The 15,504-nt window shown below is 41.6% G+C and overlaps 1 protein-coding gene across 3 annotated transcripts in view; it reads right to left on the bottom strand.

The window, feature by feature from the left end:
• The window catches only part of BACH2 (BTB domain and CNC homolog 2), a 188,670-nt gene that overhangs the window by 94,405 nt on the left and 78,761 nt on the right, over positions 1–15,504 (bottom strand). The window contains exon 3 of one of the 3 annotated variants that reach the window (XM_039726943.1): positions 7,956–8,064. The exons of 1 other annotated variant lie outside the window; for it this stretch is intronic. The gene's annotated coding sequence lies outside the window, so the exon portion shown is untranslated. The remainder of the gene's footprint in view (positions 1–7,955; positions 8,065–15,504) is intronic. One more of the 3 variants, XM_039726949.1, reaches the window with a different exon arrangement.

Below are 15,504 nucleotides of genomic sequence, written 5' to 3'. Positions count from 1 at the left end.
CACTGGAACAATGTTGCTGATATGATGCCAAATTTTTGTATTTTATCTGGCAGTAACTCCAGCCCAGTGCTGCAGACTGAGCACCTACCAGCAGCTGGAGTATATCACCAGCACTGCTGGAGGCACAGCTCTCAGCTTGTATCAGTAACTCATGGATTACACATCATGTCACTAATTCTTAGATACAAAGCATGAGATAGGAGAACCCTGGTATGCTTTGGAGAAGATGGAGGAGGACCCATCTAAACACTGGCTATTGAGAGTAATATAAGAGCAGATTTTAAAACAAGAAGACAGACAAAATCCAAAGCTGTGGATGAGAAGAAATGATAAAACAAATGGCATATAAAGGGAAAAGGAAACAATCTGCTGCCTGAAGATGACGTTAGATTTTATTTCCCTAACTGTGGTAAATAGTTGGACATGAAACTAGTATCAGACATATCTGCAAAAATCTTACTCTTTTGAATGGAGTGGAACGGGATTTAAATGAAAGTCTTGCTTTAAAAAAATCTTCAGGAAAGCAATTTCTTTGAAGTAAAAAATAACTGCACAACTAGTTACGAAACAAACCTATGACAATACTAAAGAAGATAAAATTCCAACCATGTTTGGGAAATAATGTCCAGAAGCATACGGATTCAGCTCTGCTCAGCACAGAATCCAATGACTATCATCAACCTTGCAACATCTTGGGGAATCTTGTATTTCTCTGAACAGCAATTTTATCAACTTCAGCTATTTTAGAGAGTCACACTCTCCAAATGTAGGTGAAACATTGTTTTGGCCAGATTTGAGAAGAGACTGGACTCAGCACTGGTTTCATCTGCCTGACCTAAGATAACACATTTTTAACTGTAACTTTCATAAAGTCTTTGAAGTTTCATTTTACTGCACTAAGGTCCAAGGGTGGCAATATGAAGACAAAGGGAGCAGAAAAAAAATGGATAGGAATGAAAAGCACTTTGGACTGTCAAGCCAGCAAATGTAAGAATTGCATTTGGCTTTGTGAGAGCATTGCCAATACTAACAAACCATTTGCCGTCTGCTGCTGCATACCAGCAGGTTGTGCGCAAGCTTACATTAATACCTTGATGCATGCAAAGTGGACACATTTTGAAGTGCTCCTGTATTTGCTTTTAAGTTAATTTTGCACCAACTCTTGAATGTCCCGATTAAAAAATAAAGACGTGGGAAACAAAGCGAAATAGGGTTTATCACCTCATAAAGTTAACCAAAACAGCAAAGACTGTGTTCAAATGTCTATCTAGTTCTCCCTGACAGCTCAACTCAAACTGAAACCTTAGGCATGACATGAATTTCTTCTTCAGTTTCATGTCACCTGAAAACAGAAGTTTAACATCGGTGTTTTCACCATCCCAGTTAACGATCACCCAAAGCGGTAGTAAGAACCAGCAATCATTAGGCCACAAGCAAAGTCAACTCCACAACCAGAAAAAAAAATTATTTTCTTTCCAATCTCTCTTCTCTGCTCTTAAAATGTGACTGCAGCAGCTTCAGGGACATCCTGCATGATCAATTCTCACTGCTTGTTCCTGTAAGAAAGATGTCCTCTGCACTCAGTAATTACTGGTTAACTCTGGCAGGCAAAACCAGCCTCTTTCTACAGTTTTCATGGCTTTTGGAGAGTGAGGTCTTTTTTGTTTTGTTTTTAACTTGCACAACAAAACCTACCTGTTCTGCCATTATTATCTTGTTTTATTACTCCTCATAGTCCTGGCATTTGCTTAAAATGATGTAAAAGTAGGCAGTTGCACAGAGAGTGATTAGTACAGCATGTGCTGTAGCAAGCAATATTATGTATTTTATTGCCCATGAAGTCAGAGTGCTGGAACCAGCCAAATCTGTTACTTTGGTCTGAAAGCACATTCTTCCTTTACTGCTTGCAACAGGATAATTAATAACTGAGAGAAATAATGGAGAAAATAAGCATGGCGTTAGGTAAGCACTCCTAATTACACAACCTTATGTTTGGGCCAAGGATTGATGTTGGGATGTCTCTCTATAATAGAATAACAAAGTTTGCACCTCATTTGTGTCACAAGGACACTTGCCACACTGTCTTCTCCACCATCATCCCAAATTACCCACTACCTGTGCCCGTGCCCTCATCCCACTAAAAAGTCTGTACTTTTCCCTGAAGCTCTGCAAGTGAAAAATTAAATCTAATGCTTTCCCATTTATTCAGAGTGGCTGATGAAAAGTTCATTAATACTTGGGTAAAAAGGCTCTCTACAACTGCAGCACACAGTCATAAAGACAATGCACGATGGCCAGCGAATGTTTCCAGGTAGCAATTGGCTTTACAGAGGATCCTACCTGGTAAATAGTGAGAGGAGATACTGAATAAATACTTGTTTTCCCTTATTTATCTCTACACTGGGTGAGGCAAGACAAAAGGATGTTTAGGCCTCGTCCTCTGTGGATGACTTTGACTGCAATGTTATAGGGCTTTTAATCTCACATACCTCATGGATCCTATTATCATCACCATCATAATGAAACCAGACATTGCTTACTTCCCACTCCCCCAGCCTGACTCTGGCTGGGCACACAGAAATGAGAGCTCACTGAAGAAGGCCACACATCATTTCACCTGCTTGGCTTCACCTCCCCACACCAAATGGTGTCACCTTAAGCTGTTCCCACCAATGGGCAGGTCAAGCAGCAGTATAACCCAAACCATAAGGAACAGAAGACATTCAGCACACCTTGTTCACAGAAAAGGCATAAAACAATCCCCAGGTGTTTCTGTAATTCCTGTTGCTCTCAGCACAATTAGATTTTATTGAACTGTAATCCTAGATAAGTGCATTGAATCTTACAGCTGAAGTCAATTACACTGCGTTAAAGAGCCTTCCTGATTTGCAAGATGAAGATCACTTCTGTATAAAACTAAATTAGCTCAATAACTCATTATTTGTAGCTTGGGTGAGGGGTTGAAACAGCAATGGACAACTGAGCAGTTGCTGCATTTTCAGGCACTAGTTCTTTAGAGCTGCAAGGAGACTGAATTTCCAGTTTCAGCAGTTGGGAAAAGGGACGAGCACTGCAGGCAGAGAGAGGATGTCTAGTGTCGACAACACTACATCTTAAACCATCTGTGTTTTCTCATGGCAAGGGACTTGAGCTGACCAGCCTTGGAAAGGGCAAGACATCGGTTTTCATGTACTGAGAAGTCCTCACACTTAAAAGTTTAACAACCAACCCAAAGGAGATAAAAGGGCACATCAAAACGTATGTGACTTGTCATTTCTGATTCCTTACTCAGATTTAGCATCAGCACTGAGTGAGAGTATATAATAACCCCTTAAACTAATATTTTTGCTTATCAGGGACTGAGTGGAGGAGCAGAGGGGCTGAAGGCCAGTGGTGATGATGGGCTATGTGGGCATCCTTGGCAGTCACACTGTGCCAGTGCACACTTTGGCAGGAGTCCGTGAGTGTGACATTCCACTGGCTCGCACCACCTTCCTCAGCTGCTAGGCTCACTTTTGGTACCCCTCCAACCAGCCTCAAGCATTCTTCGGTTTCCTTCTTACAAACAACCATCTTTACATGTTAGGAGACCTCCACGTAAGCTGGGAGATGACAGAAGCTGTGTTTCTGATCCCATTGGGTTGTGCCGGGTGCGTGCATTGAGCAGACAGGAGTGATTCAAAGCCATAAGCAGACAGACTGAGAGGAGAAAGGTGAGAGACAGGGAATATTCCAAATGCCTGCTGCTGCACTGGGGCAGCCAAACTGCACAAAAAAAGTAGGCCTGAAAGACTTGGAAAGAAGAAAACCAACCCTTTTGAGATCTGGAAATAATTTCCTTTACTCTTTAACACAGAAATGCAAGCAGCATGGGTGACTGTCCCCTGTGAGGAAGCACACCCCTTTTGCTCTGGTCTCCAGGGTGGCTCTTCCCATCACAACATTCATGTCTTTCAGCAACATCAATAGGCTTTGTTCTCACAATGAACGTGAGGAAGATGATCTCCACTGCAAAATGAGGAAGTCAGTCATGGGGCAGATGAAGGAGGCTGCCTGAGAACACACAGGAAACCTGTGACTGAGGCAGGGAACTGAACCCAGACCATGAGTTCCAGTTGGGTGCCCAGTCCAAGCTGGGTGGCTGACAGATCACCTCTTCTTCTGGGGCTTTGAAATTTAAGTTTGGTGGGTTTTACAATGAACTTCTTTTTTTATTTTTTTTATTTTGTCTAGTCACTACGTTTCATTACACTCACACTTCTGCTTTGTGAAGGCTTTTGATCCTGCTTCTTTTCTGTTCTGGCTTAAAAAACCAACATAACTGAACATCAAACAGAATTTACCCTTCACACTTTGGTCTCCTCCCCTATCAACATCATCCTCTCCCTAGCGCTCAGTCTTGTGTCCTCTGTGCACCCTGTGCTAATGATTGTGGCTTCATCAAAACCCACCAGTGATATTTAGAAGGTGATTCTTCTTTGTAGCTTCACAGAGTTACAGCAACTGCTTATGTGAACAGCAGTGCTGTGAGGCAGCAGAGCAGATCTGGTGGGAAAACCAGAGAAAAGAGATGCACAAAAAGGTAAGTTCCAAAGTGAATCTTCTGACACTGCTATGCATCATGTCGACATGAGCAATCATCTGAAGAACAGCTACCAGTAAGCCACAGCGTCAGACTGCCTAGGATGCTTTACTGGCTTGGCTAATGAATCACTGGGAAAATGTGAGCCATGTGCTCACTGCCAGGGTAGTCGTCATGGTGGTTGAAAACAATGCCTCTCCCACTATCACCATGACTTGTGGTTTAATTGATATTTTAAAATTTTAAATTTTCATTTAATTTAATTTTAAAATTTGTTAAGATCTTTCTGTGTAAAGCACATAATATGCAATTCTAAGACAAAATCATTTGGTATTACACTATTTGCAAGGAGGTGCAACGAGTCAAACCACTATTTCATGAAATAATTCACACTGGCTGAGTCCCTCACAGAATGTCTCAAGATCTTGAAAAGGAAAAAATAACTAATTTCCACATGTGTAATAACTCACACGGTGAGAAAGAAAAAGACTTCACATTTTTGTGAGAAAATGTTGCAAAACCACAAACTTTTGAAAGTGCCCAATATGCTATTTTCAGCTTATCTGGATGCAGCACAAACTATCCACAGCTAACCAAGGTGCATCAGAAGACTGTAATCATTCCACTCCCACCACAGGCTTTTTGTGCCCACTGTGCATCCAAGGCTGTCAAGACCTACAAAATAGCATAGGACTTTTATGCTTAAAGCAGCCAAGCAGCTGCAAAAATAACTCTGTAAAAATATTGAATACTTCGTCCCACTCAGCAGCTGGAAAAACAATTACTGACTGAAAAATTCAGTGTTTGATATTACTTAATAGTTGGAGAAAACTATTTGTGAATCATAATTAACGTTTATTTAACTATTTAAAAGCATGCATCTACTGTTTGAGGCTTCAGAGAGCAAATATGTGGCCTTCTGGTACCATTAAACAGACTAATACAGTTAAATTATGGAAGGACATGAGGCAGAAAACCACACTGGAATAGTCAATCCTTCAAGGAACTGGTCTAACTGAGACTGCCTCAGCATGCAGGCAGCAACACCAGGTTTGAACCAAATCAGTAGCAACTACCCTGGGGTAAATTACCTGAATGCACAGCTCCAGCTCCTGGTGCCAGAGCAATGCAAACATCAAGACATAAACTGGACGAAAATCCATCACTAACAGTGACAGAGAAACTGCTCCCCTTGAAACAGCCTCAGGGGTTTATGGTGGCATCAGCCGGGGCCCAAGTGACAGCGGGGCTTCCTGCGAACAAGTGCAGCAGAGCCCGTGAGAAAGAACGAGAAGCGCTCATCTTCAGTGAGCAATGAAACTGGTGAGAGGTCTGGAGCACAAGTCTGATGAGGAGCAGCTGAGGGAGCTGGGTTCACTTAGCCTGGAGAAAAGAAGGCTCAGGGAGGACCTACAACTGCCTGAAAGGAGGCTGTAGCCAGGTGGGGGTTGGTCTCTTCTCCCAAGTGACAAGATCAGAGGAAGTGGCCTCAAGTTGCTCCAGGAGAGATTTACATTAGATATGAGTAAAAAATTTCTTCACAGACAGGAATTGTCAAGCATTGAACAGGCTGCCCAGGGAAGTGGTGGGGTCCCCACTCCTGGAGGTATTTAAAAGCCATGTAGATGTGGCACTTAGGGATATGGCTTAGTCCTAGACTTGCCAGTGCTGGGTTAGCAGTTGGACTTGATGATCTTGAAGGTACTTTTCAACCTAAACAACTCTGCTTGTATGATTCTTAATGATTTTATGGTTCCATGAAACCAATGGTGGCTTAGATCAGGATTTAAAATCCAGAAGCAGATGAACCATTAACAGGTTGCTGAAAACAAACATTAGGCTTTGTTTTAAATTTCTAATTGGGAAACTGTTTGACTTTGGACTTTTCAAAGCCCTAATTTTCCCCAAACAATTCCCCCACTTGTTCTCTGCACATCTGCTATAGCTGAAATGTCCCATCACTGACAGTAACCAGTCCTTCTTTCATCTCATTCAACTTCACCCATGCAGAACTGGGCTGAGCGCCTCACGGGTCGAGCAATCACAGAACAAGAACAAAACAGCAGTTACTGCATCTGGCAGATAACTGCAGGCAGAGCCGAGCCAAAGATTCCTGTCCAGCATGACCTCACCTAGAGAGTGACCCAGGTGTGTCAGTTGACGGTACAGAGTAAAGAGTCACAAAAAAGAAACCTACAGCAAAAACTGACTCAACTGCTGTGATTGAAGGACTTGGCGAGAGGATTAACATTAAAAAATATGTATTTTATACCTAGTATATGTGCAGCAAATTTCACCTGTGGGGAATATTCTGCAAGGTGCTGAGGAATGTGAGTAGCCTGTATAATAAATATGCGTAACTAAGTGATTTGAACTCTAAGTCACCAACTCTCCCACCACTGCTCTCTCAAGTAACCATGTTATCAGAGGTCATTTCAAGGGCAATGCACTTCTGTCAGAAATACTTCTCATATCATACTTCTCATAACCTGCAGCACCAGAAAAATGAAGACAATATAAAAAGAAATAAAAATGACAAAATTTTAGGTCCCAAACATCCCTGAATGAATTATACTTTCAAAATGAACAGTATAAATTGCATAATAAGGTTTTCTTGGTATACATCTCAAAGTTTTCTAGGATGATGTTATTAATTCTAAATGCAAACACATTCTCAGTGCCATATACAATGTAATTGGCTTGTGACCTGAAATAGGGCCATTTTCATTGAGACTCACTCATCACTAGGATGATCTCAAAAATTGTTGTGGCTCCCTTTCAACTCAGGATATTCTATGATTCCATGATCACAGAAAGAAGATGCAGCTGACTAAATTCACCTCCATTCACAGCCTGTGAGGTTCCCTAGCAGTACCCCCTGCATGGCCAAAGGGACAAAGCACTCCTCTTTTTGGATCAGACAGGGCATATATTCATAGATCATTTCAAACTGAGTTAGGCAGATCACAGTTAATGAAAACCTCCACGAAGAATTCACTCTAGCAGGGCTATACCAGCACAGCTAAAAGGCTGAAGTACAAGCTGGAATGAACACTTGAAAAACATGTATGTCACAGAGTTAATGACAAACTATGTATTTGGCCATATTTCTTTCTAGGCTTCTACGTAGCTGCCTGTTCTCAGAAGCGTTTAGGTACTTTGCTGGGGAGTTCTAGAGCAAGCGAGCAAAAAGCCTTGAAAGGGCTTTAGCTTTATGCTATGCACAGATATGGGGGTGCTCCAGTTCCCACATTGTTAGTGTCTTACTAGATATTAGAATAAAACTGTGAAATTATAAGAAACAACCAGAACATCTCAAAATCATCCTGAAACTGAAGAAACCATTTGATGATGCTTTTGTAAAAAAACTTACTTACAACGCAGTCCTGGAAGTGATTCCAAGCAAGCCAACTGCTGCTCTAAGACAGCTTACTGGATGGTGTGGCTGGGCTCTTTCATACAGGCAGCACTTACAGTTGTATCTAGGAAAGGAAATATAACCAGAATTCTTTAGGAGCAAACACACAAATAAAGTCATCTTTCTCTTTAAAACCTAGACCAGGTTAAAACCAGCTTTAGCAGGTCTCAGTAGTTCTCGTGCCAAGCTTCACATGTGCTGCCTGCTCACAGGAACAAGCCCTAAGGTGCAGCCAAAGCCACCCTATGGTGTATAAGCCAGGAGTGACTGTGCCTGAGAAAAAAACCCCGCACTGAGTGCATCAAAGTGGCAAACAAATGCACCCAGCTGCTTTTCTCATCTAGTTCTACTTAAAACACTCGCAGGAAATCAAGATGAATTAGTACCAAAAAAATGTAGGTGATTTCAGTAAGGCCAGGAATTCCAGGCACCAACTTCTATTTTCTCTCTCTTGAGTGGGTGTTCACTTGTAAATTGTAGACATGTTAGCAATTCAACGACTGAGCGAATTAACATTCAACTTAACAGTCATTGTTAGGTTGGGAGGTTATTACTGCTTGTTCTGCTAAAGTGACAGGTTAAAATACATTTGTATCTGAAAAGTTGTTTTCTACAATCCATATTCCCTGTCTTTTTGCACCAAATAATTTTCTTCCATCATGTCAACTCCTATTGTATGAACCATCACTGCCAGCTCCACCAAGAAGCTGGGATAGGCAAGGAGAAACAGCAAGGGGACAGGTGAGAAGGAGAGAGCACTCAACCCCTACCATTTCTCTTTGGGCTGCCATATTAATTTTTTTCCAGGCATTTTACATGGTTGATTTGAGACTTCTCAGCAAAAGAGCATACTTGCATTTGTAGGATTACTTTTAAAGCAAGTAAGCAAAGGCAAAACCCAAGAGCAAAGAGAGGGCTCTACTTCACCAAGTCATGCGCCTGAGCAACTGCTTGCTATCAGGCACTGCGTGGGGTACAGAATGGAAAGTTGTGATTTCCCAGCCTTGCAGGTGATTATTATTAATGGAAAATACAAGTTTTCAAGGTTGAATTGACATACCACCACATGTTGAATTTTTGCAGACTCAGATCCATTTTGTACTAGTAAACGAGCTTACGTCCTTCCCTCTGTGCTTTTTTTTCTTTTTTTTTTTTTAGGGTAGCTCACAAGCTGCTGACAACTCACACTGTACTAGGAACTGTTCACACTGCACAAAGTGTTTACCACTCTCAAGTGATGCTAAAAATTAATTTACAGTACTGCTACAGCAAGCTTTGACAAATTGTCATGTGTTGACACAGTCATAAGTTGTTGGTTAAAAAAAGTAACACTTCCCTCTTCTGCCACTTCATGTTTGAGACCAGGGATGGGCACATTATGCAAAGTTTGAGGGTTTGTAAGCTTCACAAATGTTTGGGCTTCACAAAACAAGCCTGGTTGTGAAAGTTTTTTCTCTTACAGTTAGGCATGTGTTTATTGCCAAAAAGACTCTAGTAAGAAAAAAAATCCTTTCCCATCTCCCAAGATCTGTGTGTTGTGCAAAACTACAAGAAAAGTCTGTAAAATAAATAACCTTGCAGGATACTTGTTCTAGATAAGATCACAGCAGTGACAAATAGCCTGTATCAACTCCCTAGAGCTGCAGACACCACCCTCCTGCTGTAGAAAGGAAGGAAAAAAAATATAGCTACAAGTAAGAGTTTTAATTGTTCTCAGCTGTCACACGATGTTATCTTAAGAAAACGCATTTATTTCTCGATTCTCATACGTAGCTCTATACGGAAAAGAAAGAACTCCAGCAGTGGCATTCATCAGACAAGGTCCAAATTGATTTCCATGTACTCAAGATAGGTGTTAGCCAGTACTCATGCCCACTGCAGACAGCTCTTAAATTTTAACTCCTTCTTTTCTTCCTCAGGGCAGGACAAATAACCTATCTAGTTTACACTCTGGAATCAGTAATGGACACAAGAGTTGTAGTCAGCTGAGGCGAGCAGTGTTTCAGTGGTGATGCAAACTTGAAACATTAACCACAAACTAGCCTAAATCCAGGGAAAGAAACAAAGCCAAGCAAAATGAGCCCTCACAGCACCTGCCAAATGGGCTTTATGAGGAGCCCTTAAAAGTCACTGCTTCACGTGGTGCACCTGCACATCCAGTGCTCCAGCAGTTCTCCCTGAGATCACCAAATCTTAGAGCATGGACCACACAAGAATGCAGAGTAAATTCATTCAGGATATTAGCTGGTCAATACAAGGAATTAATTTTCTCTTTTTCCCCCGCTTAACACTTGTACAAAATAGAGACGCTTTGAGTGGTTCAAAAGTCCTGAGGAGAGGCAACATTTTACCTTTGTAGAACCTGCCCTATGCCTGCATCAGTGCAAGAATGACCCACCTAATTCCTCTACAAATTCACAACATGTTACCAAAAAGAGCTTCTGCAGAACATTAAGGAGGGATGAAATTTCATACAGACTCTTCACTTGCTCCCATTTCACACACCCAGTACAGAATTTCTTCACCATCTGAGATGTTACTCTGATAGATTACATACTCTTAGACAGATTTAAGGAAAGCAAAGGACATTTGCATCATTATAGTCAGGATGGACGTTGCCTTGTGCTGTTGACTGAAATGAAATCATCCATGCTTCATCAGCGTAGATCGCTGTACATTCAGAAAAGCACTGAAGTGGCAACTCCTACCTTCCTCCCCTAAGTAACAAAAATTTATAAATATTTTTAGTGCATCACATTAAATGCATTATTTCCCTAAATTTAGCCCAAGAGTCAACAGGGTTGAAATAAAGGCGATTCAACTATTTTGTCAAAAACTTCAGCTGATGAGTTACCTAGGAGGTAAAAACAATTCTCTTCCACCTTGGAACAAAAGTAATAAAATCTTAAGTTTTAATGTAAGTTATCTCGTGCCAAAATATGATTTCTCCTGTACCTTTTTACTTTGCTGTATAGAAGGGAACAAACAACTTAAATTCCCTGAGTTCTTAGTTTGGTGTGGAAAAAGCCCAGGACATCCAAGCCACTAATCTAATTAAGAATACTATGAAGGAAAAGGTGGGACCTGGGTTTTTCTGAAGCATTTTTTGTTTGGTTTTGTTTGTTTGTTTTGGGGATGCGACTTGTGAGTCTGAAGAAAACCCCCCCAAAGCAGAAGAGCCATTCTCACAAAGTCCCTTGTGTGAGTTTGAGCTTGCTCTACCCAACTCAGGGCCAGTGCAGGAAGGGTAAGCTTTGGGGAAATACAGACCCAGGATCTCCCATGGCCTCTCTGCATCACACCTTGCTGCTCTGCCCTCCAGTTTCATCACAGGGAGCATAGCAGTCTTGGCTGATCCTGCAGCCACAATCCCTCAAAACTGATGCAGGGCATCAGAAGAAAGCCATAAAGATGACATCCATCCCAGCAAGCCATCACCAAGGTTTCAAAAGCAAAAGGGAACATATGAAAGCGTCCTGCTCCTTGATGATGCATGCACACAGCTGAAGGGGAAAATTCATATATTGAATATGTTTACAAAATATTCACTGGTAGTCACTGATTGTATGGGATACAGACTCCCCTGGCTAGAAATTAAAAAGAAAAGGAGGATTTCAGCTTTCTTATTCCATGGGAACTGCTTTTCCAGTAAGTAAGACAGAACACTAGCCCAAAGGCAAGTGACACCAGTGACTGCCTACACCATGGAATAGCAGTGGGCAATTTTTCTGTCTGTGCCCTGTGCCTGTCTTCACTTCGCTGCAAAGGTCACCATGTCACTTGTCACACAGAGCTCTGCCACCAATGAGCAACAGGGAAGCAGCTTAACTAGGGCCAACCTCCTATGAGCATTGGGGGTGGGAGGAAACCTCGCAGATCTCTACTTAGTGCTTCCAGTTCTTAAACCTTAAGAGATGCTCAAATTGCCTTGAACTAAAAGGATTTCAGTATTGGAATACTGGAGGTCCTTAAAATGGCACTTAGGGACATGGTTTTGGGCTGGACTTGGCAGTCCTGGGTTGAAGACTGGATCTTTGTAGTCAAAAGATGCTGTTTCCTTCTTGACTCTCTATCCCCAGTGCAGGAGGGAGGAAAGGGAAGCAGTATCTCTGTAAGCATGAAACAGTGGGAAAAAGCATTACATCTTTGCCTTCACCTGGAGCACACCTTGCACTTCCAGCCCTTTCAAGCAGAGGAAACTTGGTGGTCCTGTGGAGAGTGTAATGACTTGAAAGCCAACATCGGTGTCATGCAAAGATCCCTCAGGAGGCAGACTGGGAACTGCCTGCCCCCTCCCCACCACAAGTGTACTCACACACATGTACATGGGCACTCCCCTCCTTTGCCTTTTTTAAACTATATACATTAGTGTATTTTTCACTACTTTCTTAGCATGACATCCATTGCATGGTATGTAACAATCAATGCCAACATTATCTATAGCACAAAAACATGTAATTCACTGAAACAGGACTTTCTTCTTCTCCAGCTTCTCATAACCAGTTTTGTTATACAAATCCATCTGACTTCCTGCTTGATTTGGATCTATTCAGATCAAATCCAGAAGCATTTTGTTTTTAACAAATATATTCCCATCCTCCCAAATCAAATCTCTACTCTAGGAGACAATGTCATCCAACTTCTATTGTAGTGTATTCCTTCTAAGCAAATGAACTTCAAAATTCAGTTAAATGGTAGTATACAGCTAAAGGACTATTTTATCCATCACATGGCAAAAATCATTCTTTGTACAGAATCTGTATAAATATCCATAGGATTCTCTCAATATTTTTGAGCCACCTCAGGCTAGAAAGGTAACTAGGTAATGAAGAAAATCATGTCAAGTTTTATGAGATCTTTAGTAAAATGCCTTAAATTGAGCCATGTTGGCTAATACAGTCTGAAATCCTCCTCTATATATTCCACACAGCAGTATCTTGTCTGTGCAACCTAGTTAAAAGTCAGGAGAAGGAAACAGCTGAAAACCTTGCGTGACCTTCTGATCCACAATCATTTCCACAGGAGAAATCACTGCAGGAAAGGTACAAGTCAAAGCAGTTAACTAGTAGTGTACACTCCACTTTCAATACCTGCTGATAGTGACAACTCAAAGAAAAGATTAACATTTTCCTGTGTCTTCTGAGGCAATTCTTCTTTATGGGGTATTCAAGGATCCACAACCCCATTCATATACACTCTGACACTTCACCCAAAATTACAAAAGCATCCCAGTTTCAGGAGTTGCTGGGCTGAATTGAAGACATGTTCAAGGTTCTGTCTGTAGCAATGTGGACACCAACACTGGCAACGTAAACACTGAAGAGGCACGTGGGTATATGCAAAAATTTCATTCAGCACAAAGAAAAGCAAAACTAGGACAGAAGGATCCTAAATTAATCCAGTTCCCGTCTTCCCACTGACTTCCCTCACCATTGGAAAGACTTTGGTTTGGATTTTAGTCAAGTCTGGTTTACAGTGCTCAACTTTGTGTGTCATAAAAAAACACCAACCCTTGCTGGAACGTCTTACTCATTACACAGCCTTGCAAAAATTATTAGCTATGATACAAGGCATTTCCCTTTGGGGACCAGAAAGGGTGAAGAAAGGGGATGTAGAGTGACAGCTTGTGGTTTCTAATGCAGCAGCAAAAAAAAACAACAAAAAAAAGGCAAGAGGAATACAGGATATAATGTGTTTACATTTGTCAAAACAAGTTTCCTGGAGACATGGAGGGTCCACGCTGCTGAGCTGTCACTTCTGCTTGAAACTGCTGCCTCATGCTATCGGGAGGTCAGTCACTGACCTACTTTCTGATAGGACTGAATTAATTTGCTACTTCTGTACACAAACCTTTTTTATTTTTTTTAAAGGAATGCTTAACAAACCCAGAAAAAGCTGCCTTTTATCCAACTTGGGGCTTCAACTGGTGCTGTGCAAGGCTATTACATACCCTGGCATGGGGCCCAGTGTGCTTGGGCTGCTTATTCTTTTGGAAAAATCTGTACAGAGTGTTTTAATGAGTTGACGCTGCAAATAACGTCTTTCCTTTTTGAACTCCTACACCACACTAATACCAGCGATTTAACCCACTACACACAATAAGGGAGGCCAGCACTCAAATAGGCTGTGCTTTGTCTAGGCTGCTCCTGAAATAGATGCCTACCACTACAGGATTAGCTCCCCAAATAGACAGATGCATGGCACAATACACTTACAGGATTAAAACATAAAGTTATTAATAGAAAACAAGATGAGTAGGTGAAACTTATGAACTAAACACCTACCAACCCAATGACGCCCTGCACCTGCACAGAGCCATCTAACCAGTGCTCACTAGGAGACGGTGGTATGCTAGGAGCCCTTAAACTAAAAAGCATTCTTCTCAGAAAGTGAAGAGGCAGAAGTAGTAGCAAAAGACATGCCACCTACTTCCCCTCTTTGCTTACTGGCTACCTACACGCACATAATGTCACTACCCAAACTCTTTCATTAAAATAAATCCATGGTGAAGGGTTTTTCACAGATCTTTGAAATACCTGGACCACTGAAATACTAGAAGTCAGCTCTTGAAATCATCCTTAACAATGCCATCCATTGAAAGCTTCATTGCTTGGGTGGACTCCTCTTCCCAGGTCTCTTGTGGGTAGCAGCACTGCAGTTTGGAAACAGGACAGCCGCGTACCAATCCGTGAGAGCAGGGCCATTCCGCGTTAAGGCTCTGCACTGACATTTGGAAGACGAGACCTCTTCAGCAACTTGGTCTCATACGCTCACCTCACCCTCCATCTGCTAAGCAAAGATAAGGATCTTCTCCAAACGCTTGGCTTGCTTAGTACCAAAACATCGTGGGTGAGACTCACACTTTCCTTTGCATTTCCCCAGGGTCCAATCTAATAATAGAGCAGGTAGTACTGACTAGCATAATACAAGACGACTATCAGTCTCACAACAGATTTATGATCACTCGAGTTCCTGGACTTGATTAGGTTCATGTTGCCAAAGATAACTATGCCAAACCTAGCACTTGCAACTGCAAATGCATTCTTGTCAACCTTTTTAGCTTTCATCTGTGCATATTTACAAGCCCTGAATCTGAAGTTCAAATAAATCCAGCAATTCACTCAAACCCACCAGGATTTGAAAACATTAGGGAAGTGTCAAGATGTCATTGAGCTTGTTCTGCAGAAAAGAGTGCTTTATAGTTTCAGAAAGAAATAGACAAGGGAGCTATTTAACGAGATGGTGGCATATTGAAACATGGATAGATAAGTAATTAATAGCTACCTTCTCTAAGTGAAAACTTTTCTGAGTGAAAAATCAGCTCATATGAAAAACTACAAGTCAACTGCTGCCATTTTTGGATGGATAAGAACTGTCATGCATGTTAGCATCTCCATTACCATGAAGGATTTTACTCCTTTAAGCAATTCACAAAGACTTTCACACAGAACAGCATGTGGGAAGCAAGGAACTAACAGAAGGAGACACCAAAGAAATGTTGATA

The sequence above is a fragment of the Passer montanus genome, unplaced genomic scaffold (assembly GCF_014805655.1).
Source record: "Passer montanus isolate IOZ18808 unplaced genomic scaffold, ASM1480565v1 scaffold11, whole genome shotgun sequence".
NCBI lineage: Eukaryota > Metazoa > Chordata > Aves > Passeriformes > Passeridae > Passer > Passer montanus.
The sequence above is the reverse complement of the archived record's forward strand: the minus strand, read 5'-3'. Positions and strand labels throughout refer to the sequence as shown.